The 13990-nt window shown below is 45.2% G+C and overlaps 1 long non-coding RNA gene across 1 annotated transcript in view; it reads right to left on the bottom strand.

Annotated features, from left to right (window-relative positions):
• Positions 1 to 13990, bottom strand: part of LOC143694828 (uncharacterized) — a 91519-nt gene that overhangs the window by 52141 nt on the left and 25388 nt on the right. The window contains exon 6 of the long non-coding RNA XR_013183545.1: positions 12612 to 13091. This is a non-coding gene — a long non-coding RNA (uncharacterized LOC143694828). The remainder of the gene's footprint in view (positions 1 to 12611; positions 13092 to 13990) is intronic.

Below are 13990 nucleotides of genomic sequence, written 5' to 3'. Positions count from 1 at the left end.
TCCCAGCTGGTCAGCAGTGGTGACCCCAGGTTCAGTCCCAGGCCAGTCCTGTTTAACAAAAGGAAATGACCTCAAGCCATGCCAGGGGAGGTTGAGGTTGGACATCAGGATTGATTTCTCCCTGGAAAGGGTTGTAGATCCTTGTCACAGGCTGCCCAAGGCAGTGGTGGTGTCACCATCTCTGGCAGCGTTCAAAAATCTCGTGGCTGTGGCACCTGGGGACGTGGGTTAGTGGTGAACAGGGTGATGGTGCTGCTTGGGCTTCATGAGATCCTGGAGATCTTTTACAGATCAATGACTCTGCAATTCCATGTGTCACAGGCTCTCTTTGCTTCAGGGTAATAATTCACTCCCTTTCAGAGCAGAAGTCAGCAGCCCCCAGGCAGATGTTTCCCCAGATCAGAGGTTTTCCCAGTGCCCTCTGCAGACCCCACAATCAGCTGCCATTTGGGGCAGGGCAGGGCAGCTCTGGCCTTGTCCAGGTTGTCCCTCCTTTGTCTTGGAAGGAACCCATTTGAGAGCAATGACATAAACACCTGATAAATATCAGGGATTGACCTCAGCTGAAGTTCTGAGGACAGAGTGGATGATGATTGTTGCTCAGAACCAAGGCAGTGCAGCTCTTCTCTGTCCTAGAACAATGTCTATAAACTGAGTATTTTAGAACTAAACCAGCAATTGAGATCTTGCTGCTGTTCTAACCCACTGCTACCACTAGACACCACCTGCACATTTAGAAAACATCCAATAAAAACAGGAATACCTAATAGAACAAGAAACTAGAAGAGAAGTTAAAGCAGCCAGAGGCTGGATCTTAATTAGAAAAGCTCCTTAGAAAAAGCCAGAGGAGTTGTCAAACTAAAAAAGAATAATGAGAAAGTTGCAAGGTTCATACTCCATGGATTTCCAAGTCTTAGGTTAAATCACAGAATCCCAGGATCACTGAGGATGGAAAATCCCTCCAGGATCACCAAGTCCCAGTTGTGCCCAGTGCCCACCTTGTCCCCAGCCCAGAGCACTGAGTGCCACCTGCAGCCCTTGCTGGGACACCTGCAGGGCTGGGCACTGCAAAGCTCCCTGGGCAGCCCCTGCCAAGGCCTGAGCACCCTTTGCATGCAGAAATTGCTGCTGCTGTCCAAGCTGAGCCTCCCCTGGCCCAGCTTGAGGCCCTTGGCCCTTGTCCTGTCCCTGTTCCCTGGCAGCACAGCCCGGCCCCCCCTGGCTGTCCCCTCCTGGCAGGGAGTTGTGCAGAGCCACAAGGGCCCCCTGAGCCTCCTTTGCTCCAGGCTCAGCCCCTGCCCAGCTCCCTCAGCCCCTCCTGGGGCTCCAGCCCCTTTCCTGGACAACAAACATATTTTTCTCTATCAAGTGTTGATGTGCTGAACCTGACTCTCTGTCAGATTCCTGCTGAGAATTTCTCCTACTGCCTTGGCCTCCTTCTCAAACCCTGTCTTTGAAACCCTCAAGAGCAAGGCTGCAATAACTTTCTCTAAAGCTCTACACAATCTTGCACCATGAGGGGGTTTGGGGACACTGCATCAGAAATGCAGCCACAGACCCCAGAGGGCAGGAAGCAGAAACTTCTCTAAGAAAAGCTTCTGACTGTGGGAACATAAATCTGGCCAGAATAAAAAATGCCATCTTAGCCATGTCAGCTTTGGATGAGAGTGTGAAAGGTGCCTGCTAAGGGCCTGTCAGGCATATTTTGTGTTCAGCCTGTCTCCTGGGAACCCTTCCTTTCCAAATGCTGTGCCTTGGCTTCCCATGTCAGACAAAGCTTTCAGTGCTCCTTCTTTACAACCCACTCCTGATTTCAGCACCAAAGGCCACTCTGCTGCTCTTCTTACAAGAGCACCAACCCCTGGGAGAACAGCTGAAATTTGTGGTGGCTTTTGCAAAAGGCAGGAGCTCTGCACCTGGAGACACAGGTCACAGGAGGATTGGAGCCACTCCAAGCTCCTGCTTGAGGCAAGGCCACTGTCAGGATTTCTAGCTTGTCAGAGTGACCCTGACAAGAGTTTGAAAGTCTCTTTTCCCAGCCCAGCACTTGAAGAAGGAGTCAGGGCCTTTCATTTCTCGGTTTCAAGGTTGTTTAGTGTATCTTATCTATAAAAAATTTTCTCCTCCTGCCGAGGTCCGTCCAGCAGGACAGTTCCAGGCACTCTGCCTGCCCTCAGGGCAGTGTTATATCTTTATACTAAAAACTATGGGAACAATATTTACAATTGCTTTCCAATACCTATCAATGTTAGACACTGAGCTTCTACTCTAAACCAATCTGTAAGTGCCAACATCACAGCAGAAGATGGAGGCCAAGAAGGTGGACACACCCAGATTCCTCCATCTTGCCTCCTGAACCCCCATTCTAGAAACCCCAAAATCTACTTTTTCACCTTGTGATAAATTCACTGTCATTCTACTTAATTTGTCATGGCTTGCAGATCTTCATCTAAGGTTGGGAACTTGCTCCATGGGTCATAATCAAACCCACAGGTGTTTTGGGCTCTGTGCCAGGGTCTCTGAGCCCCCTGGCAGGGGTCCTGGACAGCCAAAGGGATGTTCTGGGTTCCCACAGGCCACCTCTGAGGCAAGGCCAGGCTGCTCAGGGCTTTATCCACTCAGCTCCTGAGCACCTTCAAGGATGCAAACCCCTCCAGTTTGCTGTCACCCCCAACATTCCCTTCCTGCCTCCCCAGGGCACTGATCCCAGTGGTTCTCCTGGTGAGTCCCAGCACAGCCTCCCCCAGCACTCTGCCTTTCCCTGGCACCTTCAATGAGTTCAGAACAGCAGAGAAAGGCCCAGAGGAGCCAGAGGTCCTGGCAGCATCCCTCCCTGTGGCTCTGACACATCCAGCCAGCTCACCTGCAGCGTTTCTGCTCTGAGACCCAATCAAGCCCTCCCCACCCCGGCCAGTGCTCAGCACAAATCTGTAATAATGAGCTGTCAAGTCTTTCACTGCTCCTCCACAGGAGGACCACAATCCTGTTCACCCACAGCAGCTCGTGACAGATCCTGCCTAACCCTCTATTTCCTGCTGTAAAAAGGGACTAATCTTTCCAAGTGCATGAAAAGGCAGCATGTGGACATTATATACATAGATATTGGTTCTACATGCAGGCTGCTTTAAAGCATGTAATTATTGCTGCTTCTCTGCAATACAGATTGATGGAACAGGTCAGTAACAAGACTCCCATCAATACACCTGGAGAAAATTAAAATAAATGAGCACTGTGCTCCCTCAAATGTCCATATTCCCCCAGGATGGACTCAGCAGGGCTGGCCTTCCCTGCCCCATGGTAAAACTGACATTACAAAAGGAGGATTATTCCTGGCTCTCTCCAGGTCCTGGGGCCAGTTCCTTGGCTCTCTGCAACTTCTCAGTTCCAGAGTGGCTCCAGGAGCACCCAAGCTGCAGAGCTTTGCCTGTTGTCACTGGTGCCTGTGGCACACACGAGGCATCGTGGCTTGTTTTGTGACAACACCATGGAGAAATATTCTGACAGAAAACAAAGAGCAACTTTGCATAAGCAGCAATAATTCCCATTAATAATGATGATGCAAATATTTCTTTCATACAGTTGAATTTCAACTCCAAGTTTTAGGCAATAACACCAAAATTACACATAAAAAGAAATCAATTACTATGACTGGACCCTGAAAGAGAAAGCACTGACTGGCTAAGTCTGTGTATCCTCACACAGCTTCTGTGCTGCTGGCTGGGTGAGCAGCACAAGAAATTCCATTTTCCTCATGGAGTCAGAACCCTGCTGGGTGAGGAAATTAGGATATGGAGGAAAGGGGGAGACAAATTTTGCTGCATTTGCAAACCACCTGTTCCAGCCACAGAGAAACAAAGAGCCTGCATGTAGGAGAAAAGCTTCATTAATGATGGAGTTTTAAGGGTTTCTATCACATCCATCAGGGCATTACTGAAAAATCAGATATTTCTCAGCTCTGATTTACCTTCCTCTATTTTTTTTACTCTGTCTTTTTACTGATTTGTGTTCCTAAAACGATGAACCTGGAGGCTGCACAGCACAGGGGACAACCAGCCTGGTACCCATGCATATATTTGAGAATTTCTCTTGCCATCAGCCACTGATGATGAATCCCATGTGTGAATCCCATGATGAATCCCATGGTGATCCCATGGTGAAGCTTGGTTGAATCTCAGCACTTTCTGCTCATTGTTTCTACTTCCAAACTCCAGGACTGGGGGACCTCTGTGCTTCCTTGGGATAGGGGTCTCTCCATGGAATGCTGCAGATCCAGGTCTGACCTGTCCATCTCCCTTAATCCTGCATCTTGTCCCATTCCAGACCAGCAAGTCTCCCTCAGCAGCTCCAAAATCCACCTGGGATTTGGGGTTTTCCTCTTTGTGGGTCCACAGAGCAGAGTCATGTTCTGTGCTCAGACAAGGCTCTCCAGAGAGAACTCTCTGTAAATCCAGCATATTTTGGGTGCTTTTGGTCACGTAACAGCAACCTCCTCATTCTGCTCTCTGTGACACATTCATGGTGCTTCTGATCTCACAGGTGTGACAGTCACCTTGCCAGGAAGTCAGGATGGCACTAGAGGAGCACCTTAAGCAGGTTTCTAGAGACTTTAGATGAGGCTTTTAGATGGTAATTCACCAACATTCATGTCACCCTTCAGTGCCATCCATCTGTGGTTACACCTTGACAAGCGTTGGTCCAGTGAGGCCTCTGTGGTACCCCTGAATTCACCAGCACATGGCAGTGGTATTAAAGGGGCAAAAAATGCACATTTCTTCACTATGCTGGTGCCCCTGTTTGTATATCCTCAGGTTTGTCATTCCTGATGCTTATCCAGCTCCAGACTCCACATTTCTGTGATGATTATGATTCCCAAAGCAGGAGAACAAGCTGACTTTTTCTGCTGCCTTTGCATCTGCTTCACAGAGAGCCACATTCCACAGAGCAGCTTACTGGGTAGGGAGGGAGCTGGCTTGCTCCCAAAAGCACTGTCACATCCCAACTTCTTTTCCCCTGAAAGTGTTATTTATTAAGAAAGCTCACACTTGAGGACGTAGGAGCATTTTTGCAGCTCTGCTTTCTCAAGCTCCAGCAGATCCATCCGTCCCAGCTTCCAGAATGTTTGCAACTCTCCATCTGCTGCAGCTCCTGCTGGCGTCACCAAACCCTGACAGCCAGGAGTTGCCAAGTGCTGTGACTTGCTATTTTTTGTTTTTTTGTAGAAAACAAACCATGAGAACACAATGTTTTTTTTTAAATGATGTCACAACATTTAAAAAAAAAAATTGCTTGTGGAGAGGTCTTTTCCATTTTCTTCACAAAAATATCTTGCTGTTTACAGAAAATGACAAACAGAATAGATCTTATGCATTTGATAGCTGCTCCAAGAGGCCAAGCCCTCAGGAGCAGGGTAAACCAAACCTGCATTATCTGCTTGGAAGGTGAAGTTCATTCCCTGCCCTGCTGCCCTTGAGGCTGGTTCTGTAGCCTGTGCTGATTTTCCTTGGAGGTGTCTGTGTGAAATCCTTGGCTCAGCACAGGCAAGGGGAGCTGGGGCACTGGGCTGCCCCCCTGAGCAGGCAATCCCCAAAGCCTGGCCCAGCTGCACTGCAGCCCAGCCTCTGATCCATGCTCTTTGGGACTGTGCCTTCCCTTATTATCTCATTTTCCCCCCTCATTCCTATTCACTGTTTCTTCCCTCTCCCCTCAGCTACCAAGCTTTTCCCTTCACTCTTCTCTCCCCAGAGCTCACACCAATAAAAAGCATTTCCTTTCATGAGGAGGGAAACCTTTCTGCAGCAGCTGTGTCCTGGGTAAAATACACCAGCAGTTGCCTCTTTCTGTAGAACCTAAATGCCCTACACAAGTCCCCTTTTTTGACTGCCTGTGGCTTAGCTCAGACCCTGCTCTTTGCTGAGCATGAAGGAGCAGAAATGACTGCCAGTGCATCATTTCAGAATGTAATTATATAATTATATACCCATTAAAGGAATATAACCCACCCTTAACCACCTACACGAGAAAAACGACATGAAATAAACCCTGAACGTGGTAAAAAGTGAAAGTATTTTCAGCTATTCCCTGTGCTAAAATAAAGTTAAATGGTGTTTTAAAGAAATGTGCTTTATTCTAACCAGCAAGATTGTTTTCAATGAAGACAAAACATGGAGCAATCTGAACAGCAATTCAAATTGAAGTCAGATAGATGAGCTGTCACACGTTGGAGATGCACACACAAGGCTTTCTCTCCTATGATGTCAATCATACTTTTCCTCTGATGGATTAAAAAAACCAGTCCTCATGTTGGAAAAGTGAGAAGAGGTTTTCCTGGTATCCTTATGCAATAGTGAGGTGTCAAAACAAGTTCTAAAAAAGCCTTCTAAGAAGGCTTGGTCCCAGGTTTGGGAGTATTACTGCCTCTGGACTCTGGCTGTGCAAGGAAGACTGAGCAGAAGTTGTGTCTTTAACTGCTTAAAAGCAAACACATCATACAAAGAAATAACCCAAAACAATCTGGGCAATTTAGGAGATAGAAAAGCTCTGGCTGTGTGGGATCTGTGCTTTTGCCACATGCTGTAAAATGTCTCCCTGACAAAAGCCCAGCAAGAACTCAGGTTGTGACACAAAAACCCTGAATGTATTAAACAGTGAGCTGCAGCCTGTTTTGTGGAAATAAACAGAGGAGATAAATGCTAATGCACGCATGATTTAAGTGAAGCATCACAAATAAAAAGAAACATTTTTACCTTAATGAAAGGAGGAAGAGAAACACTTCCCCAGACCTTTGAATTCTGCATTACCACAGACATGCTCTGGGTAAGGCAATTTTCCTTCTCTCTCCCACTGAGCCATATTTGTCCCTGTTGCTGCTGTACTGATACCAAGGAAGCATCATCAAGGAAGAATCTAATAACAACCAGTTTGTCATTACACTCCCCTCAGCACTAACTGGAGCATGCTGAGCTGTGAATGACTGTGGGGAAACACTAAAAGGCAGCTATTAGGAAAATGGTAAATATCATTTACCCTTCCCATTCTAGAACTGGCACTTTGGAAATCCAGATTTTATGCTGGCTGGACACCAAGTAACTCAGGTCCTCTCTCAATTATTTACCCTAACACAGACCCATGGAGTCATAGAATTGTTTGGGTTGAGAGGGACTTAAAAGATTATCTAGTTCTAAACCTCAAAAGGATCCAAATAAGTAAACTTTAAGTGCTGGCTCCTCTAATTTGAGTGTGAAAGTCAGTGTCTCAGGTGCCACCTTGAATGTAGGGGGCAGATAAACCTCTACAGGATATGGCTGATCTTCAATGTTTTAAGTCATGCAAAGGATGAAAAATTATAATTGATTTTTGACACTGTTCCAAAGTTTGTAACCTCCCCAAGAGAACTAATATTTAATTTCTAAACAATGAAGAGTTTAGAAAGTGCCAGGAAAAGAAACATAAGAGAGGAGCTACCTACTTGGTTGAAATTAGACACTAATACTAACAAAAGCTAAAAAGAAGAATGAATGGAAGACACAAATGGTTTGGAAATATTGGAATATTCCAGCTCTCTCCTTTGTCACTCCTGGTGAAATGAGCACCATCTGTTTTCTCTGGTATTTAATGAGCAGGGTAGAGCTGGGGGGAGCCCAGCTCAGGTATTTGCCCAACACACTTCACTCACCCTGTGCTCATCCCTGACCCTGATGGATGGGCCCAGGCACTTGCCAAGGTGAGAATCCACCAGCCCTGGTGGCTGCTGGAGCAGGACTGCTGAGCCTTTGCTGCCACAGAAAAGAAGCCAAGAGCAAAGCCAAGCACATGAGTGAGGACACCAGTCTGAGCAGAGTTATGGGAACTAATGACTGGGCTGGAACGTGGGAAGGAAGCAGGACAGAGAACATTAAGGGAACCAGGAGGGAAATTAAAGCCTTTCCCAGCTAATGTGAGTTATGAGGGGCTCCTCGTGGCATAACTAGACAATTTATCTTCCTGTAAGGAAATAAAACAAACCTGGGAGAGTAATCCAGCTAATTATGCAATGACTTTATAGACACTGCCTGAGCAGAAATTACTTTCTCTATGGGTTGTTTCCTCAGAAATTTTCTGCCTGTTTGCCCATGTAAGAGTATTCCAAAAATCTTCTTTTAGACTGTGCTGTGTCAAAGTGGAAGAAAATAATTTGGTATCAACATGATCTCAGTGAGACAAAAAAGGAGATTTCCTGCCATGGTCCTAAAATCCCTCATGCCTCCACTGTGGTGGTGTTTGAGGGTCCCCAGGACGAGGGAAAAGATGAGAATCTTGACTCCATGTTTCAGAAGGCTGATTTGTTATTTTATGATCTATATTACATTAAAAGAAAATGATATACTAAAACTATACTAAAAGAATAGAAGAAAGGATTTGATCAGAAGGCCAGAAAAGAAATGAATAATAAAATCTTGTGACTGCTCACAGCCTTGACACAGCTGGCTGTCATTGGTCATCCAGTAAAAACAATTTCACATACTGGGTAAACAATTCTCCAAATCACATTCCAAAGCAGCAAAAAAAGCTAAAGCTTCCCAGATTCTCAGGGGAAAAGATCCTAATGAAAGGATTTTTCAGAAAATATGTCAGTGACACCTCCACCACCCCTCAGTTAGTGGCTAAGGCTGCAAGGGGGTGCAGTAGAGAAACTCTGCTTTGCTGCTGTCCAGGAGCCTGAGTTTTATCTCTCTCCAAGTATAACATCTCTTGCTCTGCTTAATTATTTGGGTACCAGTCTACCAGGCCTTGGACCAACATTTGATTCCAAAGAGTTCACTCAGGGAGGGCTGAAGTGAGTTTGCTACTTTCTTGACACTGATTTGAGGACTATTTAGCTGAGTGATTTTGGCTGTAATCTGGGTGTTGAACCTGGTAAAAATCTCTGCAGTTAATTGCCAGTCACCAAATTCTGGAACATGAATTTGAGTAGAAATGAAGCAACATACCTGTCAGGTATAAAACACAGGAGCAGAGCCATGAGAAAGGACACCCCTCACATTGGAAAGGTGGATGGGTGAGAGAGAAAATCCTGCTGGCTTTTTCCTGAGCAGCCCCAAGCATGAGAATGGCTGTGGATTAGCTAGGGGTGGGACTGGCTGCCTGTGTAAGATGCTGTAATATCTAAAAAAAATCCCTTTACCTGGTGCTTAAAGCAATAAAAGGCACTTTTTGGATCCTTCTAGAAAGTGGAGGCAGATGGTTCTGGTGGTGGAGGACTGAATTCAGTAGGGTCACACAGGTGTTACTCAGGACACCTTTCAAATCAATGAGCAAGGCACTGCAGACAGGAAAGGCAGTTCCAGACTTCAAGGGAAAAAAAAAACAACAAAAGCTGTATTACAGCCCCAGACAGCAGCCTGAGAGGTGAAAATTGCAGGTGATCTTGTGCTACCACCAGTCTGTAGTAAGCACTTTCTCTCCTTCCACTTTTTATCCATGATCTGTACTATGAAACGTGACACTGAGTCAGAAATGTCACATAATTACACCTCAAAGAGCCCAGGGTAATTGGCAATCACCAAAAGCTGCCTTTCCTATAATTTGCTAAAAGGAATGAAGCTCCTTGTGTGTTTTGGGGCACCACTAGAGCAGAGATGTCTAATTACCAGCAAGTTCAGCTCAACAGCTGTCAACACATCAGCCCTAATAGCTATTTCATAAGGACAAAGACATAATATGGGCTGAAGGAGCTCTTCTGAACTTGTCCAATTTCACTCTGCCACTTTCCCCAACATTCTGTAAGGGTTACTAAAGAAATTTGTGAAAGATTTCATTCCAGCTGTAGCTTCAGCAGCACTGAACACAGGCTAAATGATGCCCAGGCATTGCTGGTGTCAAGCTGGAAAGGCAGGAGAGCCTCTTGAACGGCTAAATGGTTTTTAATGTGAAATATCTCAGCAAAAAGGTGTAAAGGGAAAGAAGGAGAAGAAAAGCTGGGATATTACTGTTATCACTGTTGTTCATAGAATCATGGAATCACAGGTTTGGGTAGGAAGGGACATTAAGGATCATCTAATTCCCCCTCTAGCATGGGCAGGGACACCTTCCACTACCCCAAGTTGCTCCAAACCCAATCTAATCTGGCCTTGGACACTTCCAGGGAGGGGGCAGCCACAATTTCTTCCTAAATTCCTACAAGGAGAATTCTATTGACAGTAGAGGTTCGGGAATTGGCTGCTCTGGAACAGCCCCTCCCCAAGAAAGTGAAGACACTGAAGAAAAAGAACAAGCAGTGTCTTGGTAACAGCTGCCCTCTCACAGGCACTATGGCTTTGGCCAAAAACTGGGTTTTGCACCTTTTCCTTTCTGCCATCCAGCTCTAAAAAAAACCAAGGAGAACTATTTCACCAAACTCTGACCTTATGGCCAGAGAGGGACATGCAGCAGCCTGTGAAAGCCTACACATGTTCACACTTCTCCTGCTTTAACTCACAGGAGTCACTAATGCCTTGAGAACAGGTGAAAGAGCACACACACCACTAAATCTCTGCACAGCAGCCTACCAGCACCTTTCCTCTAGTTTTTGCCCACCCTGTTGAAGAAGATACCAAGAGTCAGAAGGAAACTGTGAATGCAGAGGAATGGCATTGGTGGCAGAAATGAAACCTGGGCCTGTGTTATCCCAGCCCATTGGGAGGACAAATTACCCCAAGCAGAAAACCCCAAAGCTTGAGCTGCATCTCCTTCTATTTGTCCCTGTGCCCTGGCACACCAGCTGAGCTTTGCTCAGCCACCACAGCATTAAAGCTCAATTAAAGTGAGCACAGGGCTCAGTGACCTCCCTTAAGGGGTGAGCACTCACCAGGGCTTTGAGATGCTCTCCCTTTGCTCTGGGGCTGCTCTGAGGAGAAAGGGATCATGAAATGGCACTTCCCCATTTAGAGCTATCAGCTCTGAGTGCTCTGCCAGGGGCAGAAGCCCCATCCCAGCCTCACTGAGATACACAAGATATGTTTCTATTAATACTCTTTTGTTACAAGATTACTAATTTACGCAAATAATGACTTTCTAGCACAGAAAATGTCCTTCATTAACATGGATCTGTCTTATTTTCAAGCTAGGAGAATTCAGAATCACTGCATTTGTGCTGCCCAGTGCTAGTCACTGCAGTGAGACAAAAAGGCTGCAGCTCCCTCTTTTTCTATGTTTTTTTTTGTTGGTGATGGTGGTTTTGGGCTTTTACCTTTATTTCAGTGGATTTATAGTACAAGTTTATCCTTTTTCTAATAGGGACATAATAGAGTCTATTTTAAAAGTATCCAGTGGCTACTCATACATTATGGAAAAGCTGGATGTTAAAGATGAAAGGCAATGAGAGCTGCACAGAGAAGATGATCCTAATTTCTCATTTCTCTCTCTCTGCACTCACTCCCCAACACATAAACACTCATCTGCTGGCCACCCTTGTGTTTTCACACAGAGCACTTAAAATAATCTTATTAAAGTTTATGCTTTTTAAATCTGTTTATTACACCACTCCAGCTTTATTTCCTAATCCTCTTTTGTTATTTTGATTTTTGATTTTTCATTTTTTCAAAAAGCTTTTTAAAAGCTATCTGCTTTTTCCCTGCCAGCTTTTAATGAGTTCTTTAATCCTAAGAGCAGCAACAAGTGCTCCCACTTTCTGCACTCCCCTTCTGAGGGGCCTTCCCAAAGTGTTTCCTCCTGATCTCCCTTTTCAAGTCTTGCTTACAGGATGCTAGAAATTTAAGTTAATAGGAGAATCAGTGTTAAAGCCCAGCTTTTGTGCAGCATTGTCAGGCACCAGAGAGGTGTCTCACAGATACTCAAAATTACATCACCCTTGTAGTGCTGCCAGTCTAAATGACTGCAGACAGCAGTGAATATGGTTCAAGTCATTTCAGAGACAAACCAAATGACATTAATGTCACTTTTTCTCTCTTTGCATGATGAGCATGCCTGGCTTAAAGGAGATGTGACCCTACCAAATAAATATAACTGGGAGCAAATGGGAGGAGTTTCTGTCTGCAGCAAAGTCCTGCCACACCGATGGCCAAAAATAATCAAGATATTTTTCAGCCTTCCTTTCAGTTCCAAAGAGATTAGCAACACAAGAGGGTGAGACAGAGCTGTAATTAGTCAGGTCACTGAAAAGGAAAAATGCATAATGATTCCTGCAGATGAAGCAAGGGAAACATATTGATTGCATCTCAGAAGGCAAAGACTAACTTTCTTCTGGATCTCAGACTAGATAAAGTCCATTTTACTACTAAAATCCCATAGCAGAACAGCTCCAAGCTTGTGACTTCACACAGTGAGAGTATTAATAAATGTATGTACTGATTTCTCAGTTTGGTGGACATCAATATATGTGTAAGCCAAAGAGTTACTAGAGCAAACTTCAGCCTGCTGCTTACTGCGAAGGACAATCAATCTCAAAATTTACCTTAACATAGTAAACCCCCATGGTTTCTGAATTATTAAAACATGCCTGAAGCACTGGAGAGTTGTGCAGCTGCAAGTGAGTGATGCCAGTGAACCATCAGGTCTGTGTAACAGCACTGGGTAAGTGCACTCAGTGTAAGAGTAAGTTCTTACAAACCTGCACCACGGCCTGACATTTCACTCACCTCTCTTTTACCCGTGCACTTGCTCAGCGAAGCCAAAAGTTACAAGGAAGATATTTCAGAATCTGCTTCTCTGGAAGAGACATCTCAACCTCTTCTTTGGGGCTTAGTGTTTGAAACAGATAGAGGAGTGCTGCTTTCTGATGCAAATCCAAATTCCTCTGCGTGGAATGTGATTAGCCTGGGCTGGTCTCAGCGGGCAGAAACTCTTCAGCCTGAAATGTTCCAAAGCAGGTACAAATGGTTCTGACAGGGAAGATCAGGATTCATTTGTTACACTGGGAAGGAAAGAGCAATTAATGATGGGATTCAAAATGTAAGACACATAGCCAGGGCAGGGATATTGAGAGGCTCTGGGAAAGATGGAGCCATCCCTGAACTTGGGGTGCAGCAGCGGCAGCACGCCTGCAGTGCGGGAGGGAGCGCTGTCACATTCATATCTTCTGAAAAATCCTCTTTGCCCAGGATTCTTCTTCTGGGAAGCTGAGAAGCCTCAGAAGGAAAAAAAAAAAAAAAAAAAGAAAACAATATTATCTCATTTGCTTCTCCCGTGTTTTGTTTATCCAACATATGAATTGTTTTGACTTAATGACCAATCACGGTCAAACTGTGTCACGAGTTTCCATTATCATTCTTAGTAATCTTCTGTCTCTATCCTTTCTCTATTTTTTAGTATAGTATCTATACTAAAAAGGGGAGCAAATGTACACAGCCCATAGGCAAAAGAGCATTAAGGCTGTGAATCCAAACCCTGCAAAAGTTAGGAAATCTCAAGATTCAGCTTGTTTGTGTGATGAGAATTTGTCATTGCCATCTGCAAGTCTGCTGTCCAGAAGAGTCTTCATGACAGGAATATTTATTTTGTCCTGCAGGATCCTTCCCATACCTAGAGGGGCTTATGAGAAGGAGAGAGAGGGACTTTTCCATGGGCAGATAGTGACTATTGACAAGGGGGAGCAGTTTTAAAATGAGAGAGGAGTGCTTTATATTACAAGTTAAGAAGAAATTCTTTACTCAGAGTGTGGTGAGGCCCTGGCACAGGGTGCCAGAGAAGCCTCATCCCTGGCAGTGCCCAAGGCCAGGCTGAATGGGGCTTGAAGCAGCCTGAGATAGTGGGAGGTGTCCCGGCCCATGGCAGGGAGTGGAACTGGGTGAGCTTTAAGGTCCCTTCCAACCCAAACCAATGATTCTGTGACTCTTCTCCCTCTCCAAACAGTCAATACTCCCTGAACAAGCAGCCATTCCCTATTTTCTCCTCCTCCTGGAGCCCCAGAATGCTGCTCTATGACTTATTTACTGCGTGCTGCTTTGAAGACAGAATTATTCTTTTTTCTTCAAAGATTTTCTCTGGCACTCACCATGTGAGGGCTTCTCAAAGATTA

This window comes from Agelaius phoeniceus, chromosome 9 (genome assembly GCF_051311805.1).
Source record: "Agelaius phoeniceus isolate bAgePho1 chromosome 9, bAgePho1.hap1, whole genome shotgun sequence".
Classification (NCBI taxonomy): domain Eukaryota; kingdom Metazoa; phylum Chordata; class Aves; order Passeriformes; family Icteridae; genus Agelaius; species Agelaius phoeniceus.
The sequence above is the reverse complement of the archived record's forward strand: the minus strand, read 5'-3'. Positions and strand labels throughout refer to the sequence as shown.